Source organism: Malania oleifera, chromosome 13 (genome assembly GCF_029873635.1).
Source record: "Malania oleifera isolate guangnan ecotype guangnan chromosome 13, ASM2987363v1, whole genome shotgun sequence".
Taxonomy (NCBI): Eukaryota; Viridiplantae; Streptophyta; class Magnoliopsida; order Santalales; family Ximeniaceae; genus Malania; species Malania oleifera.
The window spans coordinates 44,431,629-44,453,628 of record NC_080429.1 but is presented as its reverse complement, the minus strand read 5'-3'; positions in this window follow the sequence as shown (position 1 = coordinate 44,453,628).

Here is a 22,000-nt window from a genome sequence, read left to right as displayed (position 1 = left end):
TGGGGCCCACAAGACCATGTGGGACCCACACGAGTTTTTAAAATTTAAATTTAATTTTTGTTCAAAAATAATAATAAAATAAATAAATACTAAAAATAGTTTAAAAGTAAAAAAAATGATAATAATAATGATAATAATGATTAAGAAAAATAATAAAATAATAAAATAATAAAATAATTAATTAACTAATTGACTAATTAATTAGGTAAGTGATTAATTAAAAATTTATTTAATGGGAATGGTGGCAAGCACTCCCACATGGCCTCCATCCCCATCCCATACTCAACCCATACCTTGCCTATCCCTTACCCATTCTTTAATTTTAAAAAAATTATAATTTCACCCATCTCCCCACACTTTTATAAATTTCATTTCTTCCCCAAAATTTTCCTACAAATAGAGAGCTCTCAAACTTCATTTTTCACAATAATTTTTCAAGGAAGAGATGGATTAGTGAGTGAAAGAATTTGTGGTGGAGAGAATTTTTGAATAAATTCTCAATCACCCACTCTTTTCGATCTCATTTCTTAGAGATAGTTACAGTGTTCGTAAGGAAGAAGGTAAGTAAATTTTGATTATGTTAGTTTTTTTCTTATTTTAAATTCATACCTGAGTTTATTTTGTACGTAAATTTTAATTATGTTACTTAGTTCCACAAAATTTTTATGAGTTTATTTTTACGCATATTTAATTATACCAGTTCTATCTTTAATATACTTGCATCTATTTTTGGGTTAAGAAATGTTTCAATCCCCTCGGGTAAATTTTTAGCATTTCTTTCTATTCAAAAATAAAATTATATATATTTTTAACACAAAAATTCTGTGGCATGAGTTTATTTCTACGTTGCATTTTTTTTTATGAAAATATGAGTAAAGATGAGATTTTCATGATATTATTTTAAATTGCGTAATTTATAATAAGATAATTTTAAAACCCCTTATGGCAACAAAAATTCAAAGTTACAGATGTTCGGTACCGCAGCTTAAAGTTTATACGGATCAAAGTGCACCCACACTATTTACAGAGTGATTATTTATGTTAGTGGATTTCTCTTGAGTGCACACCTGGTTCCGGACTAGGACTTAATAAGGAAAATCTCACTTAAAGTTTACGTACATTGATTTAGTTTGGTCGGCCAGCCAGCTAAGTCCAGTCTTCAGACCGCATAACCCAGTCATGGGGGTAAATATGACTTACGGTAAATAGGCCTAAGGGTCGTTTTTATAATATATGTTTATACATATTTAATTACGTGTACAAAGTTACTGATGATTTGAAGGAAAAGTGTAAGTTTACGTGAAAAGGATCATTTTGGTGCTTAAATGACGATCTAAGGAAAACGTATAAGGAAAAGTATATGTATGTTTATCATTAAATATTTATAAGTTTTAAAGTTAAAAGTTTAATTTAACAGTTATAGTATATAATTATAAAATTTTACTGTTGTAATTGATGACAAAAGTTTTATGCAGAAATTTTTAAATTTATATTTATTCTAAAAGAAATTTTGAAGTTATCGTATTAAATATTGTTTTACGAAATTTTAAAAAAAAACTCATTTTGGCCACACACTAATAATAATCTTATTTACTTACTGAGCGTCGTCTCACTCCAATCATATTTTTATTTCAGATAACTCTGAAGAGCATGTTGGAAATCAGGCTTAGCAAGCATGCGAGTGGGGATTAGAAAAATAAAGATTGATTAGAAATATTAGTATGATGCCAAATATTTATGTTGTGAAATTTTTATTTTTTTAAAATAAGTGATTGTAATATGGATAATTAGCGCTCTGGTTTAATAATATTTGAGTTTATTTGCTTCCGCTATAAATCAATGGTAAAAAGTTAATATCCTAAACCCCTCGGGGTCGGGGTGTTACATGCTCTGCATGGTACGCACATAGTTTTTAAGAAAATAGCTGAAGTTTCATTGTTTGGTTGCTTCCTTTATTCCATTTTTGAACCATCAAGTGATAAGACTAATGTAATTGGTGTAATCCTAAGAAGGGGGTGAATTGGAAATTTAAAACTTCCTAGATCAGATAAAGATCATATTCAGTATTATGCAACCTAGGGTCTTTCTAAATAGATTTCGATTCCCAAAAATAAATAATTATGCAAATATTTAAAACAGATATACCGCTCACAACAAATTAAGTATAAGCATGCAAGTATAGAAAGTAAAGAGCGTAGGAGACCTACGTCCCTGCCTTTAGCAAACCAGCTGGAGGATTCCACTAATACTCACTTAACGGGTCGAGCGTCACCGATTACAACCTCCTCTCCTTACTAGGCGAGGAATACCCCAAGTCACATTATAGGGCTGACCCCAACCAATACACTTTATAGGATGGTGCACCTAGTTCTCCTAACTAGGTCTGAACCAATCCTGAATTTTCTTAACTGGGTCTAAGTCTATTCATTACAGGACAGTATACTCCCTTCCGACCACACGCCGGGAGTACAACAATAATCAAGATTTTGTGTACAAATAACAAGCTTCTAAAATAAGCAAATGATGTACACCAATAAGCACAAATGCACTCTTGTATGATAAGAATTAATGCTTAGTAGAGTACTTCAAATTTGTCTATCAAAAATGTATTTATAAAGTAATGTGAGAGATGATAATAAAAATAATCTTTGAATTAAATATACGAAAATCAATAAGTGCTTTTCAAAGATCTAAACCTCAAATAATATAACTCCACAGAAATGATTTTCAGTAGTAAACTATAGGAGATAATGAAGATTAGCTAGACAAAACATATATTTGCAATTAGCACAAAAGCAAGCTTTTGAATCTTGCAATGAGGATGCAAAGATTCACAAGCTAAAGAGAGTTTTCCCAAGAAATATTTATGAGTAAAATATTTTGGGAAACACCCAAAGCAAACCCTCAAAATATTTTTCAAATGCAAATGAGTATGAGAGAGTATTAGCCTTTGAAAGAGATATGACTAAGCCCACAAGAATAAAAATCAATCACTCTTCAAGTTGCAATGAGTTTGCAAATGAAGAGGATAAGCAAATTGAGCACTCTTCTTTAAAATGATTTTTTTAAGGAAAAATGAGAGAGAGCATAAGTGTATGCTTGAATTTAAAAATATATGCAATAAAGGCACAAAAAATTTTGGAGAGAATTTTTGGCTAATCTCCTTGCTAATTTGCAGTAATGATGGGGTATTTATAGAATTCCCAAGAATTATGACCGTTGGGGACACAAAGGGAATTTTAGAAAATGTTTAAGTAAAAACTAACCCTGATTAGTGTAGTAAATATTCGGTAACTCGAGAGGGTCAGTCGACTGACCAAAGGGTCGATCGACTAACCATTCAAAAATTAAATGCCGATACGCTAGGTTCGATTGATAGAGCATAAGGTCAGTTGGAAGGCCCCTATATGATTTTCAAAAAATAAATAAGGCTTGGTTGACTGAGATAAGGGCCAGTCGACTGAGCCAAAGGTACTTCCAAACCTTCGTAGGTTCGGTCGATTAAGGCTTAACCAGTTCATTTTGACCGGTCGGCTGAGTACGCTGAAAAAGCAAACCTTAATGGTTGGTCGACTGAGGGCGGTGTGTTCATTTTTGGTTGGTCGGTTGAGGCAATATAATTTTGCTCAGATAATGGTCAGTAGACTAAGGTGTTTTGAACACCTAAGGTTCGGTCGACTGAGGCTTTTTAAAAATAAGGATTATTTCCCTATTATGTCCTTAATTCTTTCAACCCTATGTGAATTAGTTATAGCATTTAAATTGAAGGGTTGTGGATCCTATGGTCAGTCTATGGCCTTTAAGCATTAAACACTATCATGCATGCATGCATTATTATAGACCCAAAATTATATGCAATTACAAATTAAATGATGAATGTTTTCTTCTTCCTCTTCTTTTGTTCTTCTTTCTTCCATGGGATCCACCAGATGATATACTCTTTAAGTCCCTTCTAGCTTCCACTTTTTTATCCTTTATGTGTGTGTTGAATCATGTACAAGTTCACAAGCTAGGCACACACATTAGTTCCAAGTTCTTTGTCAGCATCAAAATAGGAATCAGGCTAAAAAAGTCAACAATCTCCCCCTTTTCGTCTATGACAAATGCACCAAAGCAAAATGGATTTAGCCTAAAAAGGCTCCCCTTCCCCCCCCCCCCCCTTAAGAATATACATAATTTTAAAAATAAGCAACGTAGACCAAGCATATTTTAAAAAATGTAGGGAGTATATGAAATTTGCAACATTCAACATTTTGCTTAAACAAGTCTCCCCCTTTTGGCATGAACAAAAGGGCTAAGCTATTAAAACATTTGAGCATTAAAATTCTCCCCTTTTTTAATATAAAATTTGGCATAAAAACATTATGACTGTTTTTAAAAAAACAATTAAACACACAAAATAGTATAACTATTCATTAAAAGATTTGAAACACATGATAAACATGGTCAGACTAGAGACATCTTCAAACCATAACAATTTGAACATGCAGACACCCCAATTTTAACCACGCCCTCCTAAGAAGACTCGGTGTAATAAAGTTGACTTTAAGTCCGATCAAGCACTGGTCTTTCTATTTTAAATTGGAGTCTCAGTTGTTTCCATTAAGTCTTTTTCAAAGTTTGAGTCCTATTTTTGGAGTCCCAGTTATTTCAAAATAGTCTTTCTATTCCAAGTTTGAGTCCCGATATTCTAGGAAAAATTTTGAGTCCTTTTAATATTTGTTTTGAACTGAGTTTTTCTAATTTTAGTTGATGTCCCATAATTTCAAAAGTAATCTCTTTTATTAGGCTTGGTTTTGGGAAGTAAATCTTATGTTTTCAAAATTGAGTCCTTTTAGTTTTAATTTGAAAATTGAATTCTTCTAACTTTTAGTTGAATTCCCTAAATTTCAAAATTGAGTCCTTTATTTCTTTTCATTTTGTAAATTGAGTTTATTAATTTTTAATTGGAGTCCAAGATCTTAAATTGAGTCATACAAAATTTTGAATCAAATTTTTAGATCTTAAGTTGAGCCTTTCAAAAATTTTGAATTGAGTCTTTTAATTTTCAAATTAAGTCTTTTAATTTTAAAACCAGGTATTTCAGTCTAGTCTTAAGGTCAGGTTTTATTACCAGGGGCAAGATTGTCTAATTTTGACATTAGGATTTCGATGAGAATAAAAAAAAAAAAAAAAAGCAGATGAGGTCATGTATTCTGCTAAAGGTAAAGGGCATGTGCCCAAAATTTGGGGTACAAAGGAATTTTGCAAATTACATTTAACTGTAAGCAGGATACAAAAGTGCACTTGTAGAAAGTTACAATAAAAATATACAAGGAAATAAAAATGCAGAATATAGGGAAATACCAAACTGAAAATACAGGGAAAATGAGAGCATGTTACGAAGAAAAGATGCAGTACAAAGGAACTTGAGGGTACATTCATACAAAAGCTATAGAAAATAATAATGAAAAACACAAGCCCTTGAATCCTTGTATGCCAGTTGTCTCCTCCACACCAAAAGAGCCACTAAATCAGTTTGATAATAGGAAATTCAAAAATAAAGTAAAATGCAAAAACTAAATCACATGTGCACAGAAAAGAAGAATGAAAACTGTGAGAAAATATTTCCTACCAGTACAGGGAATAAAAATGGGATTTCTGTTAAAAGGGGGAAATTGGTGCCACACACACACACACAATCAGAGGATTATAGAGAAAATACCTATGGAAATTGGGAGAACATACCATTATAGAGCATTACAGAGAAGCTCTACATAAATTAAGAGGGGGGAGGGAACATATCATTAGAAAAGCACTGCGAAAATAGGGAGAAAAGAAAATAAAAAAGGAGAGAGAATTAGAAAAATCAGAGAGGTAAGAGAAACTCTACAAAAATTGTGAGATAAAATTCAAAAAAAATAAAAATAGAAGCAGAACAGCACAATTTAGAAATAGGAGTAGAGCATATTCAGAAATAGGAAGCAGAGCAGCATTCAGAAATAGAAGCACAAAACACTCATAATATAGTAGCAAACCAGACACTAGACAGACATAGAAGAAGAAGGAAGAAGACTGGAGGAGACAAAGGAGAAGGGTAAAATCTAAGACCACCCTTTTTGTATTATTCAATTCATTTGATAGTTGTGTGTGAATGTGAATGTAGGAATAATTTCTCTCAAGCTTCAGGTTCATACTTGAACCTGAACTCAGGTTTGATAGGGATCAGACCCGAACCCAATTCCCAAAACTCGAATCCAAGCTCGGGTTCAAACTTTTCGAACCAGAGATCCAAATCCCTACCAAACCCCTACCAAATCCAAATCGGAACTCGAACTCGGTTTCACCCCAGTTTCAAGACAATTTCGGAAACTCGGGCCCAAATTTTAAAACTAGAACCCAAAACATTTTTAACCTAAGCTCGTTTTTAAAATTCAAGGCCCAATGCCTTGTTTCCTTTTAAATAACCCCAAGGCCCAACCTTTTTTATTTAAAAAAAAAATCCTAATGCCCCACTTTTTAAATAACCCTGAGGCCCAAATTTTAAAAACAACCCGAAGCCCAACCAGAGTTTAAAACCTTGCCCCTGCACATGTCGAACCTTGACATGTTGAACCCACTTGAGATCACCCGGGTTAGCACACACCCCCTGGGTTGACTTGCACAAGTCAACCTAGGCACCACTCACCGGGTCAGAGATGAGTTGATTCTTCTTCCTAAAACCTAATTCTAGAAACCCAAAAGCCTAACAAATATAACTAGCGAGAACCCCAGATTCACATAAACACAAGCAAGCACACAGATCTTTGTTCTCAGACCAAGCAGATCTAAAAGGGTAACCTAATATTCAAATCACGAACACCACCACTCACAATCACACATCACTAATAATTTTCATAACAAAAGAAAAACAAGTAAAAAAAAAAAAATAAGAGAGGGGGGGGGGAATACTTAACTTTTTTTCTTGCTCTTCCTTCTTTAAATAATCCGATCAGACTTTGGATTAAAACTCCACCCGAGCCTCATGCCTGGTTGTACCTCCTGCGAGCTGGCTCAAATACGCAGATCACAACTTCATAAGGAGGAGAGATTGGAAAGGGGGAGAGGGTATTAAAGAGTTAGAGAAGGAGAGAAGGATATTAGTTTTCACTGCTCATTCGGTCGTGTAATAGAATGTTAAGGGCATCTAGGGTTTTCATTTTTAGATTTAGGGTTTCAAGAGAAAAAGAAGTTGTAGAAGATTAGGGTTTCAGGGTTTTAGAAAAAAGAGAGGGAACAAAGGAGGAGGGAGATGAGGCCTTGGTTGCAGGTTAAAGGAAATGAAGGAAGGGGCAAAAACTAGAAACCCTAGGGTTTCTGTTTGCAGGAGATAAAGAGGGGAAGAAGAAAAGGGAGAGAGAAAAGAGTAGAGAGAGAGTGTTTTGAGAATGAAAGAATGAAAATGAGAGAAATAAAAAATTTTTGGTTTTAATATCTCAGACCTCGAGACCATGGGATTCCACCGTATGGCATGTTTTTGCCCGCTCGATTAGGAGGCTACACATCCGTTCGGTTTGAGCCTCCTATCTGTGCTCTAGTTGAAGCCAAATCAGTAATTTGAAGTTGCTTTGGTGCCCATTGCACGATCTGTGCTTTTATGGGACGGCTAGGATCTAGCCATGTCAGTAATTCGGGTGCGCTTCATCCCGGCCATTGGATCCATACACCCCAACAATAATTGTGAGCACGCTGTGTCAGAAGTCCCATCGATGTTCATTCCCCTACCCACCAGTTGACATATGGGTCATCTCTCCTCCACACACACGGAGGGATGCATGTTTCTCCCGAGGTCGTCCGATCTTCGCTGCTCAGCAGACGTTCAGGATTGAGCCACATCACATATCCCACTTACGTGCTCTCGTCCCTCCGACAATGGACATGTGGCCCTGACCCGGCCTTAAACCACTTGAGCCCCCCTTGACTATTTGACCTCCCCAGTTGACCAGCTCATCCACGAACCGATTTGTCTTTTTGTGTGATTTTAATTGTTTAAAAATTCAACAAATATGGGAAAAATTACAAAAAAAAAAAAAAAATTCAAAAAAACCATAGAAAATTCTAAAAAATATTTTGGTATATTTCTCCTTACTTTCTTTAATTATTTTCCTTGATTTTTAAATTTGGGAAAAATATTACAAAAACTCTAAAAAATATTTTGAGATCCAAAGTTTTTTTTGCACTTGGAAAAATAATCAAAAAATCAAGAAAACTTAAAAAAATTTCCAAAAATGTTTTGAGGTCAAAAATGGTTTGTGTTCACTTTTCTTATCTCTGATGAGTCCAAAAATCTCCTAGAAAAGTTGAAAAATACTATTTGATATTTTGGAAATTCTACAAAAATTTTGAGCCAAGTCTTGGAGCTACTTTTGTAAAAATATTTTCCTGATTTTCTTTTCTATGATGTCAAAAAAGGGGCTTGAGCTTTTTAAACTTCATGTGCCCTAGTTCTGAGGGAAATATTTAAGTTTATATTATGTAAATATTTGTGTGGTTTATTCATTTGCATGTGCATTTTATAAATTGTTTAAAAGGAGTAAAATAAAAAGGCTATTAAATTTAATTTGGGATAGTTGTCAATTAATTAGATACCATTTGTAGAACGGGTGTGTAGGGGTTGCTCGTACCTTCCCCTCACATAGCTGAACTCTTGATCCCTGTTTTGACAATGCAAACCGATTCTACCCTTAATTGGGTAGTAATCAAGTGTTCCAACTACACCCCAAAAGGTTAGTGGCAACTCCAACTTCCATTTTTCACAAAAATTAAAACTTGAAACCACTTCTTGTTTTGCCCACTTCGGGGCATCCTTGCTCCTGGGACGTCGCAACAACACATATCATAAGACCCGCAAGAAAATTGGAGTTCAAAGCATGCGGCATATGAAAATATGTATAATCAATAAGGCAAGATATAAAGAGTTTTCCGTTTGAAAATAGTTCTTGCCATAAAGCATTAAAAAATTCCCCCTTTGATAATTTTCAAACGGTATTGAGGGTGTGCTTATTGAAAAAGAAACTTTAAAGATCATGCAAGCACAACTTTTTTGGTGATCGCTTAAGCACAGAACAAAATATGACCATAAAGATACAACCACATGGATTCTAAGGATATGGCAATTTTAAATTAGAATCATATGACAAAACCAAAGAACTCGTGGCTAAGCATCATATTTCAATTTGTCATTTTCAATAACAAAAATAACACATTTAAGCACATGCCACAGTGAATTAAAAACACGTCTAAGCCTAAGAATATTTGTGAGCATAATATGATAGAAATTTACTTTTGGATTCTCCCCTTATGAATTTGAATGCGATCTTAGATGCTATGAGTTATAGATTTATTGTGGGTAAAAAGAAATACATTCTGTCAAGTCGGGCCATAGTAAATGATAAGCCTAAGCCAAAGAAAAGGTGAACATAAGAAATAGCATTTTATGAAATCCCCCCCTTTCGATCTGAAAGCTAGCTTAGGTGAAATGAGGGCTTATACTTATCAACAACTGATCTCATTACATATTCCAAGTAGTATACGCAATCATTTTAAAACATATATAGCAACTATACTGGGTATTCATTAAATCATTTTTATCACATGACCAGTATAGTCTTCCCTATAGATTATACATGCATATGAAAATATATATTAAGGCATGAAATAGTGTTCATAATCGAGAACAATCCATATCTATTCATAGAGCTTTAGGAGTTGGATGTGATGTCCATGGTTTTCCAGAAGAGCCTCAATATTTAAAAATCATAACATGGTGCACATGAGTCCTTTGTGTTCTTTGTCTTAGGGATGGAACTCAGCTCCCCTATATATTCGATGATTATGCAAGGATGGAGTTTAATATTCATTTAGCTTTCACTCACCCTTTCAAAAATATTTGAGCATTTAATTTATCATAATCACCTTTGTATAAGGTTTTATTTTGGGAAAATTTTAACGAAATTTTGGCAGCATAGCGTCTGTAAATTGGATATTTCCCCATAAAACCTGTACTTGAAATTTGGTTGTTTTCAGCAAATAAATCATATGAAGTATGCAACAACCTATAATACATTACCAGCTTGCAATTCATATCACTGCATCCACCATGTAGGAGGCATTCAAGACAGGCATGCATTTCAGTAGACAAACAACTTAGGATATTCAGTATAGCTCAATTGACTGTTATAATATATATATATATATATATATATATATATATATATATATACACTATCCATCAGAGAGATTTAATCATATAGTACATTATAGATAGTAATTGGCGATGCTGAAGGCATATAAGCATAGGGGAAATAAAATCATGGGAGCATTTAATTTAAAGAATTATGAAGATGATGTTCCCCCTAAGTTATGTACTTATCCAACTTATGCCTTTTCTTATTTATCAAATTCTTTAGCCAAGTGTTGTAAGATTTTCAATGATTTAAATTTGGCTTTACATGTTTTGATTTAGACGACCAAAAAGTCACAATCAATATTTCTTTAGGTCATAAGCATACCTCTCCTCTTTTCTTATAAATATCAATGCGTAAGAGGCACAATATTGAATGACTTCCAATTTTAATTACATGTGCATAGGTCTCCTTGAAATATATGCATTCATCTAGATTAAGACCTAGGCAACCGGGTTAGCCATTCAACACATTCAAAGGATATAAAGCTCTAAAGGATTTGATTGAAATTTGAGAGCTTTGTGGGAGAAGTAGGATAAATACTCTTAAAATATAAAATTTTCATTAAGTTCAAAAGAGTATTTAAAATGAGGTAGGACAAAATTCAGAATATTTTTGTGTTGGTGAATATGTCCTAACTGATTAGGCAAAGAGCATTTAGGAGTATAAATTTTTTAGCACTGCTCTTTTTGAGATTTTTGATCTTTCACAATTGGAGAGTATCTTTTAAAGATTATCACAATATTGAGTAAGGATACGAACCAAGGAATAGGTAGAGTCTTTGTCGAATGTGGTTATGTAATGGCAAAGATTTCCTATTAAGGAGATGAACTAAAATTAGGGATTTGTTGCAATTTAAGCACAAATGAAATATTTTTATTTAACTAGATGAAGATTTTATTTCCTTAGTACATAGATGTCCCTAATTTTGATTATGGAAAGGATGTCTTTAAAATAAGCACTTAATATATTGGGAATTTATTATGATCAGTGCTTATACCTAGACTGATGACTGATTTTTGATCTAGCCTTTTAAGACCACAAATGGATTTAGGATTAAATTGAAATAGATCCCCTAAACCCCAAACTTGTGTAATAGACAAAATATGCTTAACTTAAGATATCCATATTTAAGCATGGGTTAAAAATTTAGGATTTATTACCACGCAAAGATGCCTTGTCAAATTTGAAGTGGATTTATTTCAGCATGCCCGTGGGATTCGATTCAAGATATGATATATTCTTTTCAACTTAGAATCCTAAGGTTTTAGGGAATATAGTTAGTTAAGTCCTTAACCTTTACTTTGAACAGATCGAAAGAATGATATGAATTAAGCAAAAATTGACATCCACTCAAGCAGAAATTTGCTCATTCCTTTTCATCTCAAAGTTGACATGCTACAACCAATAATTTTAAATTTTTGCCAATCACCATGATATAGATGCATTAAGTTCACATTGGATATATGGCTGAAATATTCATATTGGCTTGATTTCCTTATGATCATAGTGCACAATATGGTGTATAGAGCATATACTAAGGTTTGACATTTTAATCCCAAACCACTTCCTAAGCCTTTAGTCGTCACTACCCCCTATGGCTAATCCCAAGTTCCAAGGAAGAAATGATTAATCATGTAACTCCTATAGGAACACATTCTTCCTTTTGTCCTAAGGTGTAGAGATATGAAAAAAAAAAAAAAACCGACGACAGTTTTCTGAAGTGAAGAAAAAACCAGCGATGATTAAGTGGAATTACCGTGGTCAGTAACAAGTTAAACAGTAAAAGTAGGGCCTATTAAATAGAAAACCAAAGACGGTTTTCTAGAGGTATGAGAAAATTGGCGACGGTTTTCTGTGCAGAGGTGGTTATAAAGAATAGTCTTGCGAGAGTTTTGTAAACAAAATCAAATTCCTTTCTCATTCTCTCTGAACCCTATAGTTCTTCCCTCATATTTTTTTCAATTCTCAATCCATTAAGGTTCATTTTGATGATCCAAAACCACCACAAGGTTCGTAGGATCATTCTCTGCAAGGTTACTAGAGCAAATCGTTAATTTGAGATTTTGGGGCACCATCCCAAAATCAGGGTAAGTGAGATATTTTAAAGTTTTATTGTTAAATTAAAGTATATGGAACATAGGAAGTATTAAATGAGTGATGTTTGGGGATTTGAGTTGATAAATGATTGTTTTTGAATCAAGGTTCGGATGAGTGCCACAGGTATCATTTTGGGGTCCCTACCGATGTAATTCAGGAAACCATGTAAGGGGACTAGATTAAGCTAGTAGTTTTTATGAATTTACTGGTTTAAATGGAAAATATATGAGTATATAAATGTATATGATTATCAGGGGAGTTTTAAATGAAATGCGAACCATTTGAACTATGATTTTGAGTCTAGGGCTATGTAGATATTATTTGGGAAAATGAAATGTGGGCAGGTAAAGAATTTTCTGGATATATGTGAAGAATATTAAATGTGTATTTTCAATAAACTGAATGATGAACATGGGTTGGCTTTTGTTATTTTGAATGATATGATTATGCATATTATTTAAATGGTGTGGCATGAGCAAAATATAAATATTGTGATGAATTGTGATATATATATTTGAGATGTTGGGAATACTAAAATGTGATAAGAATATGTATTACATGTGTATTGTTTAATATGACATAAGATTCACATGATGTGAATTGTTATAGAGGAAGTATATGACATGAGATTCACGTGATGTGAACTGTTACAAAGGAAGTATATGACATGAGATTCACATGATATGAACTGTTATAGATGATGTATATGACATGAGATCAATGTAATGTGGACTTTACATGAGATCCACGTAATGTGGACTTTACACGAGATTCACGTAATGTGGACTATATATGAGATTCATGTAATGTGAACTATACCCTAGATTCACGTGATGGGAACTATACATGAGTCTCACGTAATGTGAACTATGAAAGTGAACTATGTAATATGAACTATTGAGAACATGAAAAAATGTATATTACGAAGATAACAGATACAGAGTAAAGTAAGAATGAATTGTATATTGTAGTATCATATTTATTTGGGGTGAAGTATACTCTCCACCAGAGGGCTTGCTAAGAAAGGCGAGTGCCCTAGTAGGTATCAGATGTAGTCATATTGGACTACATAACGTATTAGGGCAGAGGGAAGCTACTTGTATGGGCGGGTAATCTTCCCTATTATTGGGAAATTCCGCCAATAAACTTTTGTTTGAACGTGTGTGTAAGTACAAGATAAATTATCCACTTAAGGGCTTATTGAGTAAGGTAAGTGTCCTAATATGCTTCAGTTGTAGCTGTGGGTTGCATAAGGTATTAGTGCAGAGGGGTGCTACTTGTATGGGCGAGTAATCACACCAATCCTTAGGAACTCTCTGTTAATTCAAGTGTAATCCCAAGAGGGGATGGGGGTGAATTAGGTATTTTAAAAATATTTAGGATTATTTACCACTTAATCCCTATTTCTATATTTAACAAATTAATTGCAGTAGTTTGAAATTGATTCAAATTATTATCTCAATAAATTTTATTTTACCCAATTAATTATTAAGTGTGTGCGTCGTTATTCAACATACACATATACGAGATAGGTAATGAAATGCGTTGCGGAAATTAAAAGGAGTAAAGGGAGAGAGAAGGAAAACACAATTTTTACAAGGTTCAGCCAACCCGGCCTACGTCCTCGCCTTGAGCAACCCACTCAAAGATTCCACTAAATCCCTGCTCCTTTAATCGGAACGAAGCTTCCCTTACATCCGTTGCTTACAAGAGGCACAACTTCCTCCTCATCGGTTTCACAACCCAAACTGTAATTACAATATAGAATTTCAAGTATGCAAAACAACTCAATATTGCTTCTAACAACTAATGAGTAGAATGGAAAACCTAACACATATCCATATGATAAAACTTGAAGCTTAGTATGTATGTAACGATGTAATCGTTTTATGAATGATATGGTTCACAAAATTTCCCTTTGATCAAATCTCCCAAAATAATTATATAAGTAAATGCTTTGGAGAACTTAGGGTTTTAGTTCAACTTACTAGATGCTAGAATACCAAATGTGATCTTATTAAAAAAAATTGGTCTTGAATATTATGAAGATCTAAGTTCTTGCTATCAAATAATTTGTGAAGTTGAATCTTTGAATAAATAAAAAACTTTGAGTATTACAAAGATTTAAACACTACTTGTCACAACAATATTTCTCTCTCTCTCTCTCTCTCTCTCTCTCTCTCTCTCTCTCTCTCACACACACACACACACACACACACACACACATATATATATATATATATATATGTATATATATTGAGAACCTTTAGACTTTTCAATCAAGTAGATTTTGCAATAACCAAAATATTGAGTCTTTGAATGAAAATAAGAACTAGAAGATCACCAAATATTCAACGTTTAGAAAATCTTTTCACAAATAAATTTATATGTAATAACACAAGGATTTTTATTTTTCAATAAGAGTAATAGATGTAAAAGTATAAGATATGAAAGATCTTCAAGATATCTATATATTGAAAACACAAACCAATCCCTTGTTTACCAAACCTCAATCACCAAAGCTTGCTTTCAAGATGTGTAAATGAAATCCCTTCGAGCAGCTGAGATGATTTGCCTAAACTTGATCAATATCTGTGGAGTGCAGGCAATCGTATTGCAATATGTTCAAGTTTCTCAATATTATTCCAAAAGTTAGGGCACTAGGGTTTAGAGGTTCATTATATAGTTAAACTTGGCCTTAGGATAAGTCCTGACTGTTGGATCAAATTGATCAAGGGTATAACCCACGTGTTCTCTCGCTAAAGATTAAATTTTTAAACTTCCCGTAGATTTAGACAACTGAGGTCTAAGGTTCATATGTCTGATGTTCCTTAAAGCTTCGAAAAAATTGAACTGGACATAGGATCAGGCGTCTAAAGTTGAGGTTCAGACTTCTGAAGTCCTTACTTCAGACGACTGAACTTAAGGTTCAAACGTCTAAAGGCGTTCTACTTGTTCTATGTTTCAGCAATTAATTCTTCAGACGACTGAACTAATTCTTTAGTACTCTAAGGAAATTCTTCAGATTTTTTAGGCTAATCCTCAGTCGTCTGAACAGTCCAACTTCAGTTTTTTATTTTATTTTCAAAAATCATTTTGGCTTTCTTGCTATGCTTCTTCATAAAATATTTTTTGGCATTTAAAATAGAGTCTCTAAGTCAATGAAGAAGCCCTAAAAGATTTTCATGAGATGCATGAGTCCTAAGATTAGTCTAAGGAATATTTTGAGTTTCAAATTAAATCATATGAAATATGTAAATACATTCAGTTCTAAATACCCATTCCCATGACAATCTTGAACTTGCCGTTCGTATCTTCATTCTTCTACTCTTTTAGTTCCATGGATTGTGCCGAGATATATATACTTTAATCTTCATGGATTTCATGACTTTCTCGCCTTCCGTGCATGCTAAATATTGTTCCTGTTCACAATTTCAATTCACAGATCAAATACCAAGTGATTTGTCATTATCAAAACAGGATTGGAGTCATAAAGTCAACAATCTCTCCCTTTTTAATGATGACAAATACACGAGCAAAATTTAAAATGGGTTATGCCTAACAAGGCTCCCCCTTAAATTATGCACAATCAAATATGCAGTAATATAAAATATGCTTATACACAATTAGTTTTCCTAACTATTTTTTCTATAACCTAATATTCTTCTCCCCCTTTTGACATCAACAAAAAGGTATATAACAAAACATGATGGTCATTACCTTATATTCTTCCGCCACTATAAATCAAAATTTAAAAAAAAAAATTATTCAACCATCAGATTTTTAAATTATACTGTGAAATATGTCTCCTTGTGTTAATTCAATTTACTTGTCATCCTTGCTAATGCAAAAAGCGATGTTGTTGAATTAAATTACAATGTGAACATACACAGTGTGTCAAATTTCATAGACATGGATAAGCAAAAACTGTCACTAGAGTTCAAAGATTATGTGAGGATTAACATGTGCAAGTTAATATGCACTCATCATGATATGAGTTTAATACCAAATATGAACAAATGTGATAATCTCAAAAGATGTATACTTAGGATACCATAACCCAAGTTCCACGGTTCCTATCAGGTATCTAAGTATTCGTTTGACAACTAACAAATGTGACTCCTTTGGTGTAGCCTGAAATCTTGTGCACAAAGATACGATGAACATTATGTCAGACCTGTTGGTAGTCAGATATAGTAAGCTACCAATCATTCCATGATAGAGCTTCACATCTACTGGAATACCTTGTTCATCTTTGTCTAATTTCAAGGAAGTGCTTATAGGTGTCCCTAGTATTTTTCCATCTTCCATATTAAACTTTTTAAGCAGATCTCTATCGTACTTCAATTGATTCATAAAAATTCCATGTTTCACTTGTTTGATCTAAAGTCCTAGGAAAAAATTTAGTTCACCCATCATGCTCATCTCCAATTCATTTTGCATAGTGCTCGCAAACTCATTGCACAAGTCTTTATTTGTTGCTCCAAATATGATATCATCTATGTATACTTGAACTAGGAGCGTGTCATCGTTCTTAGACTTTATGAAAAATGTTGTGTTTATCCTCCCTCTGATAAATCCATTGTCCAGTAGAAAGCCGCTTAGTCTCTTATACCAAGGTCTAGGAGCTTGCTTTAAACCATACAAGACTTTTGTTTGTCTATAAACGTGATCTGGATTCTTATGGTTTTCAAAGCCTGGGGGTTGTTCTACATATACCTCTTCACTTATGTAGCCATTTAAAAATGCACTTTTGACATCCATGCGATACAACTTGAAATCCTTAAAAGCAGCATAGGCTAAAAGCATTTGAATGGCTTCCATTCTAGCTACAGGTGCAAAGGTTTCTTCAAAATCTATTCCTTCTTCCTAGTTATATCCCTGAGCTACTAGTATTGCCTTATTTCTAACAACTATCCCATGCTTATCTTTCTTGTTCTTAAACATCCATTTTGTTCCAATAATTGTCTTATCCTCACGTCTAGAAACTCGTGTCAATACTTTGTTTCTCTCAAACTGATTTAACTCTTCTTACATGGACATCACCCACGATTCATCCTCAATTGCTTCCCTCACATTCCTAAGTTCTTCTTGAGACAGAAAGGCAAAATGACTAATCATATTCTTATGTGAGGATCAAGTGGCTACTCCACGTAATGGTTCACTTATTATTTGATCAATTGGATGACTTATTATGTACTTCCTTTCTCTAGGTAGTTCATTTTTCAATTTTTTTAGTTTCAGGAGATGGTTCCTTAAATTCATTTTTCTTTTCTGAATCATGTTTAATGGATAGTTTTTCAAATTCTTTATTTATCTTAATTTCATCTTCATCAGTCCTTTTGGAGAAGGGATTTGACTCATCGAATATTACATGAATGGATTCTATAACGGTTAATGTTTGTTTATTATATACTCTATAGGCTTTACTATCTAAGGCATACCCTAGGAAGATACCTTCATCTGACTTCCATATCAAACTTTCCTAAATGTTCTATTGTCTCTAAGCACAAAACATTTATAGTCAAATACATGAAAATATGACATGTTTGGTCTATGGCCATTCCATAATTCGTAAGGAGTCTTATTTAGAGATGGTCTAATCAAAACTCTATTTACAACATAGCAAGCAGTATTTACTGCCTCAACCCAAAGGTACTTAGGTAGTTTATGCTCATTAAGCATAGTTCTTGCCATTTCTTGTATAGACCTATTCTTCCTTTTAACTACACAATTCTGTTGTGGTGCTCTATGATGTTGACCTTATAGGTCACGCCCAGTTTTGATAATGACAAATACTCATCATATCTAATGGGTGTGTGAGGTTATGTGCAGGAACTAAAACTGACTGATTTTAATGCACATAGAAGAAAGTGAAGAGTGAAGACCCAATTTTGTATGTTGTAATATATTTCATTTATGTAAAGGGTCTATAATAGTAATTAGGGCTTTTGGTTTATAATAATATCACACACATCACATGCATGGTCTAATAGGTAAGCTCAAACCAAAACTTAATTGAAACAGGACTTAGAAAAGACACTAGGACACTCACACACTCACTTGTATGTATTATACTTTTGAATAGGGTGTTTGTTGGATTAAATAGGACTGAAATGCACAAAATGTGAAATTTGGTCGACCGAAATCTCACGTTCATTTTGCGCCCCGTCGACCGAACTTGGTCCGGGTCAACTGGTTGACCACGGCCCGGTCAACCAAACTATGTCAGTTCATTTGACCCCGGTCGACTGAACCTCCCTAAAGTCAACTTAATTGACTTCTTGGTTGATTGACAACATTTTGTATTGCACTAACCTGGTCGATCGAGTTCCCATGTGTGGGAACCCAATGGTCTGGTCTAAATGACCCTGATCAACCGAACCTCTCATATATTGAAAAATCGCCCTCGGACATACATGTCTTGGAGACCAAACGAACAGTTCATTTTTTGGCTCGGTCAACTAAACTTGTCCTAGTCGACCGGTGCTCTCGGGTTGGACCTATTTTTACCATGGTTAACTTGGTTAAACAGGTTTAAAATAATTAAATAATATTAAATATTTTCTAATAATTCCAACCATGTCCTTAACGGTTATAATTCAATGGAATTCTATAAATACCCCTTCATTTGGAATGATTAGTAACTTAATTAGCTAACTTGATTAAAAATTCTCACTCAAGCTCAAAATTTATACTACTCATTTTTACACTCCGTTCACTCACTCTTACCCTCTCTCATTGCAAAAACTCTTCGTAAATTTAGTTTGAGTGATTGTTTAAAAGTTTTTGCTCTCCTTGATTTGCTTGTGTGATACAATTTTCTTGAGAACCAAACCTAAGTATTTTTAGGGGACTTTGTTAATAAGTCTCTCCTAAGAAGAATTGTATTAAACTTCTGAGTATTGCATATTCATTGCAATATCTTGGGAAGTTTGTATTTGTTTTTTGGATTGCAAAAACTATTTCAAAACATCTTCAAATATCTTGAGTGATTTATCTTGACATAGCTTTGAAAAGATATTTTTTTTATGCGATATTAATCTTTGTTGCAATATTCATTAACTTACATATCATTTGATGAATACAAAGATTAAATATCTTTTGCAAACCAATCATATATATTATTTGATATTTACATGATTGAGATATCCTGCTGATTGGAATATTTTAAGACTTGATTGACATCTTTGTTTGAGCACGTTGATTGAATATCTTGTGAGAAAAAGATTATACTTGTTTGCACTCTCACGCACTGATTACATTGATAGCAAATATATTTGAGAGTTGTTATATTAAACCACACTGAGCTTACATATTAAATCATTTTGTGTTGTATATGATTGAGCGTATTTGGGTACATATCTGCTTTACACAAAAGTACAATCACTGTACCAATATTCTTGATTGTAAAATCTGAGAGTTTCCAGGCGTGGCCTGAGGGGGCGGTAATCTAGCCCGATAAGGATTGGTTGTAAAGGTTGAGGTCAACCCTGTGCTAATTGACCTGGTTTGTTTAGGTGCCACTTCACCCGTTTAAGTGAGCAATTATAGTGGTAATCCTTATGCTTGTTAGCCAAGGTGGGGACGTAGGCAATTAGCCGAACCTCGATAACATTTCTGCGTGTCACTTATATTTTACTACTTTCTAGTGCATGTGTTCTTAATTATGTTGCTTTATTTAACTTTTGGTATATCTTTATATTACTTGCACTAGATTGACCATAGGGTTGTGACTACACTATTGCTAGGATATTAACCTAGGGATTAAATTTTAAAAACACCAATTCACCTCCCCCCCCCCCCCTCTTGAGATTATGGTAAAGCTAAGAATTGGTATCAGAGTCACGTAGCATAGACTAGTTGTTATTTTGTAAAAGATCACTTATGGCTCAAAGCTCCGTGACCTCTTTCTATTTTCAGTGGTGTTAATTACACCTTCTGGAAACAGAGGATGTGCATCTACCTTCAAAATACTGATTGGAATGTGTGGAGGATTGTCCCTAAGGGAAATTATGTCCCTATGAAAAATGAGGGTGCAGCTAGGGTTCCTAAAATTGAGGATGAGTATGATGATGATGATATGAAAGCTGTTAGCTAATTGTCACTACTATGAATATTTTGTATTGTAGTCTTGATGTAAATGAATTTAACAGAATTATGGCATGTTCTACTACAAAAGAAATATGGTTTAAGTTGGAGGTCACATATGAGGGTAGTCGAGATGTGAAGGACAGTAGGATAGATATGTTGACCAGTGAGTGTGAGGCTTCTAAGATGAATGTAGGTAAGTCCATTCAGAGCATGTACACTAGATTCTCACACATCATAAACTCGCTGCATGCATTAGGAAAGACCTATCCCACATATGAGATGATTAGGAAGATCCTTAGAGACTTACATCCTATTTGGGAAGCTAAGGCTACTGCCATTGCTGAGGGTAGAGACCTTAAGGCCATAAATCTAGATGAATTGATAGGTTCCCTGATCACTTATGAGTTAACCATAAATGAGAGACTTGATGAGCATAGTAGGGCTAAGAAAGTGACTGCCTTGAAAGCTTCCACTAACATATCTAGTTAGTGCAATGAATCCGACACTAATGATGAAATGACCATGCTAACCAAAAAATTAAGCGGATTCTTTAGGAAGAACAAAAAGTCATATAAAAAAATATAGGGAGTCTACTATTAAGAAGGGAGAATCCAACAAAAGAAAAAAAAATCAAATGCTCCTACGTGTTATAACTGCAATAAGGTTAGGCACATTAAACCAAACTGCCCACTGCTGAAAAAAAAAAAGCTAAGAAAAAGAAGAAAGCCATGAAGGCTGGGACATCATGGGATAAACTTAGCAGCAGTGACTTAGAATTAGACCACAGTGACTCAGAGGTCGCTAATCTGTGCCTTATGGCACATGATGATGAGGTATCATCTTCTAGTTCATTATCTTCATATTATTCATCTGATGGCAGTGATTCTGATTGTATGCCTACATTTAGAGAGTTGTAGTTTGAATATATTTGTGTATCTAAATTGTTAGGTAAAATTACCAAAGAAAGTGATGATTTGAAAAAGAAATGTGAAAATTGGTCAAAATTGTTTGATATTGTAAAAACCTCTCATGCTTCTATTTTAAAAGAAAAAATGCTACTATTGTTGAGCTTGAGAGGAAATTGCAAGATAGCTCCAAAATTATTTTTAAATTCACTGAGGGCAAACGCAATTTTGAAAAATTACTTGGTGCCCAAAGAAACTCCTTAAGTAAAGAGGGTCTTGGTTTTAATGGTATTGAAAATGTCAGACAACCTAATCTTTACTTAGGACATTTTCCACGTGAGTCAAAGTCTTATATTCCTCCTAAATATCCTAAGTGTAGAATAAGGTGTTTTAAATGTAAACAAATTGGTCACATTCAATTTTTTTGTCCACTTAAGAATAAGCGTGCTAGAATTAGGAAAGAATGGGTAGTTAAGGGAGATCTAGCTACTAACCCCCGTGGACCCAACAAAATTTGGGGACTAGCATAAGTTACTTAGCTTATTTTGCAGGTATTCCTAAGATCGTCCTCCTCCAAGGACTGGTGGTACCTGGATAGCGGGTGCTCACGACATATGACCGGCGGGAAGGGAAAATTCACTTCAATCGTTCCAAGGATGGAGGCTGGCGACAATGCAAAAGGACAAATAATCGGGGTAG